Here is a 9034-nt window from a genome sequence, read left to right as displayed (position 1 = left end):
CCGGCTCAGTATCACAAGGATATCTTAAGTCCAATAATTTTGTCGAACCAAAACATTGGAAGCCGACTCAAATGGATTATTTTTCCCCAATATTTTTCTGCAAGAAACCAGCGTCATATAGTTGATTTTGAAGCCGTCCCAGTGATGTAACAAAGAGGCTCGGACTTTCCAAGAGGAATTCCATTGAATGAAGCGCTTGAATTTTTGCATTGACAAAGTTTGACATATCTGTTAAAAAAAGATTAGTTATGAGATCATGGACATGTATCAAGGTGGTTGAGATGATGTCATGATATGGAGTAACTCAATAATTTCTATGTGTGGAAAATTTGCACGACCTGACAAAGATTGACTCGGTCGGGTGTCTTCAAAGAAGGAAATGACAAGGACTGTAGGATGAACATACGTTGGTCCAGAAGAACCCTCGACCCGGTGCATAACCTATCAAATTTGTTCTTGTGTTATTTTTCAGGATAAGTTTAACATGGATAAATCCAAATTAAACTAGGGCTAATGTTGGGGACATTCCCCATGGTTTGACCTGGCCAGGAGGTGTAACCCGGCCCATCACTTGGCGGCCCATGAGTCACCTGACTTAACGGGTCGACCTGGACGACAAGGACTAAAGGCCCAGTGTGCAACCAAGTAGAAAGCCAGCTCACGAAGAGGCTGGAGGCCGGCTCATGGAGAAGGCCCAGACTGGGTAAACCCAGCCAGGAAGATCACGACCTGGCTGACGAACCTTGCCAGGAGAAGACCCGAACTAGACTCCATCTTCAAATTGAAAGGAGACTAGTTGTAATCCTACTAGGACTCTACATGAAGGCGCCCCTTCAACTTATATAAGGAAGGGAAACGCACCCCAAAGGGGGGTAGACAGAAAAGTATTAGACAAGTAGCAAAATAGCACCATTGTAATCAAGATCATCACCATCATCAATATCAATTAAGCAGGATGTAGGCTTTTTCCAACATCACGAGGGGCCGAACCTGGGTAAAACTTGTGTCTCTTAATTCCAACCAACCCCGTTCAACCTACCACCTAGGTGTGAGGGCCTCACCACTAAGTCATTTCACAAGGACATATTGCCGTGACAAAACTACGATAAGCAGGCTCAAGGTATAGGCTAAAAAAGCACCATGCTATCAAATTTATTTTGCGTATTGTTTTATGATATAATGCTAATACCTGAGCCTTTGGTTTTGATAGCCGTAGTGACAGAGCTTGAGGCTCTTAAGGTTGAGCTAAGTAGAGCTCGGCGTGAGGCGGAGCAGCAAAGGCTGCAGCCACTCGGGCCGAGAAGGAGCTAGCCGAAGAAAGGGTAACTCGGGGAAAGGACCAGGCCCGGGTCATCAAGGTGAAGGACACCCTAAAAGGCATGTACGTTGATCACGACGCCTTTCAGGTAGAGGAGAAGAAGGTGACCATGGAGCTCAAGAACCTGAGCCCGGCATACGCTGAGGTCCAGACCCAGGCCCGGGCGGACCGCAAAGTGCTGCAGCAAGTGAAGCAAATCGTTGTTGGTAAGCCGTTTTTTGCATCAGTGTGTTTTTTGCCGCAAGGGGTTCATTGAGGTCACCCAAGTATGGTGATCCGCAGAGGCTTTCGGGGACCTCATGAGGAGCGCTTCAGACGTCGGCCGCTACTTCGGTGCTCAAGAGGTCCATGCCACGGAGAAGGCATTCTAGAATCTGTTCCAGGCACCATCGTACCCAGAGTTGCTCAATAACCAAATGAAGCTACTCATGGAGCTTTTTCGGATGGTGAAGCCGGCACTGCAAGATGTTTACGTCCAGCTCTGGCCCGCGGCAGCGCTGCATAGCATCTTCTTCGGTCCAGAGGCTCACCTGCGAGAGGTCGGCCCTCAGGTGAATCACTGGAGGGCATCCAATGGGCGTATGCTTGCATGGCGACTAACTATCGGCGTAGTGATGTGACGCTCATGGCCTCGGGCCCCCTGAAGGGAAGAATCAGACCGTGGAGGAGTACTTGATTGGGGTGATGGAGGGATCTCAGATCACTGAGGAGCGGTGTCCCAAGGACACATTATACTTCGGAAAGACAAAGTTAGCACGATGTAAATACATGCTTTTTGTTTGGTAATAAATGTGGCTTTATGTTCCAATGTACGAGCGTATATATTTATTTGCCCTTATATTTTTACTCTTGTGTGACCGAATTGGCTTTAGAGGCAAGCACAGGATACAAAGGGTGTTTCATGTGCAGTTTCAACCCTTAGCCGATGTCTTGGTTCCCAAAGGCGGTCCACGCATATGAAACGAGGTAATCGGACTATTTTGGTTTCATAGCTTTCACTTAGTCTTTAAGATCTTAACTGTGGGTACTAGCGAATAGCCCCCGATGTGTGAAGTGTTCGGCAACTGGTCGGGGTTTAAGCCGCTATTCACTTCCGCCTATTTGAAGAAAAGCCCCTCGTTTTACGTGGATGATCTGCAACGAACCTTTGTTGGACACTATCTTCCCATTGCCGAATAGTTTACGCTTACAAGGACAGTTAGTTTTCGCCTTTCTCCACTGAACCGCTGATACAATTGAAATGTCGGCGCAGTCATAGTGGTTCTCCCTTTACACTCTTAGCCGAATGGGTCGTGAGCGTTAGAGGCAAGCACAGGAGCCGGGAAACCCAACTATTGATACTACTACAACTGGCAAGATACAGATTTCTAGAGAAGGACATAGCAACATGATACTACTACAACTTCATTTCATTCACGCCAGACCAGATAACCACCTCATACGACTAGCAAGATAGAGATGTCTAGAGATGCAAGGTGGCACAATCTGGTGCAACCAATTAGTTAATCCATTGGACGCGGATGCTTGGATTTGCCTCCTATCAGTCATTGGATGGAGGTAATTCAACGGATGGTATTCAAATTTATTCATGCACTATATAGGGTGTCACCTCAATATATTCAAAGATCCTAGACATCTATGAGGTATCACCTCTTATTTTGAGCTTCTTTTTGTTGGATTGAATCTTGCTCATGCTATGATTTTACCTATATTAGATTGAATCTTTTGGGAATCAATGAGATTTAATATGATGCATGTCTAGTATAAATTTGAAAGACACCCGAGGTGATGTCTAGCATCATTTATGGGGTTGCCTGAAGCAACATGGGCATGCTCAGTACATTAAGATTAAGGATACAACTATGAGGTGTTCTTAGTAATACATTTGAGGTCTCATCCCACTTTGATCTGACAAAAGATGGAACTTATGTGTGATTCTTTACCCCACTTTTTAGGGTATATCGTAAATTTTCATCAAGGCTCATTTAATTTATTCACATTGATTACCAAACCTAGTAAATAAACATATGATTTCTTACTAGGATGATGCATGCGAGTGAAATATCAAATGTTGCTAATAAGCACTCAAAAATCTGTTTAGTTTAAGGATACATCAAACAGTAATTAGGTATAATTGTGTAACATCATAATTTGAATACAATGGTCTGGAATAAAGAAATAAATAGAAGGTGATATAGTATTCACCATGATTGGTGTTACAACATGTTTGACGTCAATCATTAAAACCGATGTAAATTTATAAATAGTAGTAACTTGGTAGAAGAAAGTCGCATGTTGCCTCCCTAATGATCACAAGTCTTAGGGTAACATTCGCACTTGGCACCCATTAGTCTTTTAAACCTGTTCCGACATTGTCCATCATCCCATCCGTCTTTCACACAACTATCTCGACACATTCCATTTTGATCAGGATGGCATTTATTCCAATGGTTGTGATAGCACATGTTTTCGGTAGATGAAACCTCATCTATGGATAAATAGACAAGGTTAGGAGAAGTAATATGAATGAATGTGTCCAACAATGTTGATATGTCATTGCACAACATGAAACTTCGGCAAAATGCTGATACTATGGATAATTATACTTACTACATGTAGCCATAAGGCAGAAAAGAATCAAACAACACATGGTTGTCTTCCTCCAGGCCTCCATGGTATAATGGGATAATGTCGGTGATTTTTCTGAGAGAAGGCAAAAGATGTTGTGAAGATGGTGTGTGTTTTGGTTTCTATCATTTGGAGGTTCTTATAATGTCTGTGCCCTATAGATAGTATAAATAGTTAGGTCGTAAGGCCAAGAGGAAAGCAAGGAAGCAAAATTAACCGGAGGAATACAACTAAGTGAACTAAACTTGGCACACGTCTTACAACTTAAAATAAATAGTATATCTATCACCTATCTAAGTTTAGCTTGTTGAACTGAATCATTCCTCACATTGACAGGTGATAAGTGCATTACTATTTATATAGCATCCAAACTAATATTGACGGTAAAGCACATTGGCTACAAAAGGGAACCAATGACATCTTCTTAATTTATCTATGTTTTTTGTTCTATTCATTCCATAATTCTATTAATTACAAATATATTCAAATTTATTTGGACCAACATATTAATCTATTTTGTAGAGCTAGTTCATGTTTTCAATACTTATGCTTTAAGTGAAAGTAGGTTTTTGGAGTTCCAGGGGAAGTCTGGAAAATTAGGAGGTTCAATTTAATAAAGGAAGGGAATCAAAAGTCCAAGGAACAAGGTCGGGAAGGACATTGGTGCATGGACACCCTGCCTAGGTTCTTATGCACACCCTGTCGGGGTTGATTTCTGATACCCTTGGTATATATACACCTCAAAAAAACATGGTCATATTTATCATATTTTTTTGTTTGGTGGCACTTCGCAACCCAATTCCATCATATCTATAGTCATATTAAGGTAAGCTTCCTGAACGAGGAAAGATCGCTATCTTAGTTAACATTGATAATTGATGCTCTCATGGCAATATGTGAGGTGCCCATCAACAACATGAATCATTGTGCTCTCATAATAATATGTTAGGTTATTCTTTATCTTTCATTTTTCCAAAAACAGGTAAAAAACCCCATGTTTTAACTTCTTCAGATGGCATTGACATTGTAGTCTTAACAACATGGCACCTCATAATGTTTCCGATACCATGTGATTGAGTGGGTTGGCTATAGGGGAGTCCATAACTGACCACAGGGAAATGTTTGCAATCATAAAACCATCCCACGTGATTTCTAAACCAAGAATCATATGAGAATATGGAGTCAATCACTAACAATTCGTTTCATTAAATTGCTTGTGATGGCATAACTATCTCTTGTTGTTTCTTCCCATATACCATTTGCGATGATACTAGTCATCACACACGTTACATGTCAGATGGAACGTGTGCATTGTACTGTCAATAGCACATGCAAAAGTTCAAAAAATCACTTTAATCTAGTTATGTATTGCACATGTTACATTCTAGGTGAACCGTGTGATTTAATATGTTCATAAAACATGTATTCTTTTAATAAATTGTGGGATTTGATGTAACCATAAATTTCTTCATTGGATCACAGCCCAACAGACGCCTTGAGATGTAACACTCAGTGTACTCCTTTGGAAAGCACTAACCGGAAAGGCATTTAGTTACACAACAATATTAAATGCTGCAACATGGCAAGGCGGTGAAAAAGAAGTAAACTACTCTATCTGGTCATATTAAATGAGGTGGGAAACATTTAGATAGCAGCCCTCAAAAATACCTCATGGCATTTAATGAGGATAATTAAGGTTCTTCTCTAAACTGTATTATAGGAGCTGCTAACATGAAACTCAATGGTATATGTGAAAATAAAGTTAATTAGCTATGATTTAGTTGCAATCTACACATTTGTACTTTACTAAACCATATATAAAATTTTTGATCCGAAATGAAGTTAATTAGTTACGAGTTTAGCAATTTTACAAGGGTATTTGAGCAATTTTAATTCAGACACCAAGTTAAAAATTGTTGACATATGTGAAAATAACTTATTAAGAAACTTGACGAAATTCTAAGAAACTTACATATATAACATATTTTAATCGGACCAATGGTTTAAAAGTTATAACATATGCATAGAAATGGCATTTTTAAGAATCTATAAAATACAGAAATAACTAATATAATTAACAAGACTAACACAGCTGAGCATCAGATATTAAATCGCACCCATAGGCGGTGTGTTGGGGATATTACTATTGGGTGTAAACCGGCCAAGAGAGGCTGGGTTAACTTCATCAGTAGTTGGTTATGCTTGAAGCCCATGAAGATAGATGAGGATGTTGTGTAAGGCCCAGGACCGTTTTAAGGCCTGCAGCTGTAAACCGGCTTTTGGTATGTAACTTGTATTGTAAGATAGAAGTAGTGGAGACGGAACCGGACACGCTTATGAGCCGGTCTCGGGACTCCTTAAATCGACGGGCGTCAACCCATGTATATAAGGGGACGACCCGGCGGCGGTTTAGGACAACAGACAACAACTCGAGACTTAGGCGAAGCATATTCGCTCCCTGGTCATCAAGACCCCATAAATTCCATCACAAATAGACGTAGGCTTTTACCTTCATCGAAGGGGCCGAACTAGTATAAACTCTCTTGCGTCCCTTGTCCACTTTAAACCCTTCAAGCTAACCCGTAGCGATGGTTCCACGACTAAGTCCTTTCAAGAGGACATCTGCCGTGACAAAACCACGATAGTTGGCGCCCACCGTGGGGCTATCACACGATGGTCTCAAGTTCTTGGAGGGCAACTTTGAAGGACTCAAGGGTTACGCCGTGGGCCGGATGACCAAGAGTCATCGCGGCAAGCTCTACATCGACGATGCAGGATGGGGCCCCGAGGCCGGCTCAATTGAGTACGGGTACCGGGTCCCCTTTGGTGGCATACACGTCTTCATCGGCAAGATTGGTGAACCGGGCCCTGAGCTGGACATCTGCGCTGACCTCGTCAAAATGGCTCAGCGTGCAGGATCTGCCCGGGTCAAGCCGGCCATGAAGCGTGCCTTCGTGGGAGTCATCCATGGAGGGGAATACGAGGATAGATCGGAATCTGGTGGTGAGACCGTCGTTTATTCCGGCGACGAGTCATCGACCGGAGAGACCGAGTCATTGTATCCATTACAAGATGGCCGGATTGGGGGCTGTTCCGATGGCGACAGTATTCCGGACCCTTCTGATCCGCCAAACCGGGTTGGAATATTCATGGTCGGTACACACTACAAAAAAAAACACTTCCATGATGATACGTGTTTGTCACAGTAGGTCGCTTTTTTTGTCATGCATGTACATCCATGACAAATTTATGACAGAATCAAGATAGTCATACCTGTGCTGTCGTAGAAGTGTTCCATGACATTACCAAAATTATCATCACGGAAGTGTCCACTTCCATGACGATAAATCGCGCGTCACAGAAGTGCTTTCGTCAAGGGTGACCGACACGTGGCATCCACTGTAACGGAACGTCGTTAAGCTATCGGGTCGGGTTTTGGATCCGATAACCCGTTAACAGCCCCGACCAATGGGAAATTTCCACGTGTAAAATTCTTATTGGCCTGACGAAACACGTGTTAGCTCGTCAGTGGGTCAGAGAGGCGCCTATGATATGTCGACACGTGGCACGGCCCAACAGAGGCCCATTCCTGTGAAAAGGCCGGTCCGCTTGACTTGGTCAAAAGGTGGAGGGCCGGCCCAAGGAAAGCCTGTTAACGGCCTATTCGCATATAGCCCATTTACAGCCCGCTAAGCCTAGGCCCATTACGCCCAATCTGAATTAGGCCCAGTAGCGTCATCTGGGCCGTCCAATATGATTCCAGCCCGTTTTCACTTCTGGCCCATGTATAGCCCATGACGTCTTTTGGCCCATATGAAGACCTTTGTAACTCTTGGCCCATTAGCGGCCCGTGCTGAAACTGGCCCGTAATGAACAGTGTATTACTTTACACCCATTAAAGGCCCGTGGTGAAACTGGCCCATAATGAACAGTGTATCACTTTATACCCATTAACGGCCTGTTATTCCATTGGGCCGTTTCCAACCCAAGTTAACTTTCAGCCTTCTGAGGGCCCATTTAATCTTGGGCTCATTTGCAGCATTCGGTTATTTACGGCCCATTACTGTCATTTTCTGCTTGTGGGCCAAATTCAGCCCGTCGTTACAGTCGGCCCGTTTGTGGTCTGTTAATACGTTGGGCCGTTTTCATAGCGTCATCAAATACGGCCTATTAATGATGGCCCGTTACGGTCGGCCCATGAACGGACGATTCCAACTCTAGACCGTTTACGGCCATAATGCGGCCTGTTATTGGCCCATGTTTGGCCAATCGATCATACGGCCCGTATAAGGCCCATTGATGATACGGCCCGTAGAAGGCCCATTGTTTCTCTGGCCCGTAGAAGGCCCACTGTTTCTATGGCCCGTAGGAGGCCCAGTGTCACTACAGTAAATATTAGCCCAAAGTTATTGTGGCCTAGTTTTAAAAAATAGGTTATTGCAGCCACTAGTTAACCGCGGAAAAAGAACTGCAATGACTACAAGCAAACAAATAAACAAGACAACAAGGAAATAAATAAGCAAGCAACTAACGCTAGGATATCACGGCTATTATACATATTACATCCGCTGGGCATCAAAGTTCGCCACCAGTGCAAATATAGGGAACAAAGCAGCATATCATATACACTGGCCGTCAAAATTGGCCACCAGTGCAAATAAACGCGGCAGCAAAACAAGAGCATCACTGAAACAACTTCAGAAGAGCTCAAGAAACGTTATCCTGGGTATCCACCATGCTGGCAATAAGCTTAGCAAGCTGATTAGCTTTGTCTTGTTTGGCGCTAAAATCCTCCAACGCTTGCTGTTGCACCAGAAACTATGCATCTGAATGCTCCAGGGACTTCCGCAGTCCTTCCGCTTCTTGTCGCAGCACATCTGATTGATGTCTTTCAGCTTGTAGTTGAGACTCAAGAAACCGAACTGATTCAGACAGTGAGTTTGAATAGCTTTTGCAAGCGATAGTGGCCAGTAACTCCAACAGTAAACCAAGAGAGGATGTATCATCCTGAACCTTATCTGCATTACTTCCTTTACCGTTGCTTAATAAGGCACTCTTCCCCAATATTCTGTCAGCATTCTAAAAGAA

At 43.2% G+C, this 9034-nt stretch overlaps 1 long non-coding RNA gene across 1 annotated transcript; it reads right to left on the bottom strand.

Moving 5' to 3' along the window:
- Positions 1–3427: 3427 nt before the first annotated feature.
- LOC123057428 (uncharacterized) lies at positions 3428–4070 on the bottom strand. Its single transcript, XR_006426836.1, has 2 exons — positions 3929–4070; positions 3428–3806 (listed from the first exon to the last, which is right to left on the bottom strand). It is a non-coding gene; the product is annotated as an uncharacterized lncRNA (long non-coding RNA).
- Between the last annotated feature and the right edge of the window lie 4964 nt (positions 4071–9034).

This window comes from Triticum aestivum, chromosome 3A (assembly GCF_018294505.1).
Source record: "Triticum aestivum cultivar Chinese Spring chromosome 3A, IWGSC CS RefSeq v2.1, whole genome shotgun sequence".
Classification (NCBI taxonomy): Eukaryota; Viridiplantae; Streptophyta; class Magnoliopsida; order Poales; family Poaceae; genus Triticum; species Triticum aestivum.
Note: the sequence above shows the minus strand (reverse complement) of the source record. Positions and strands in the feature narration are given on the sequence as shown.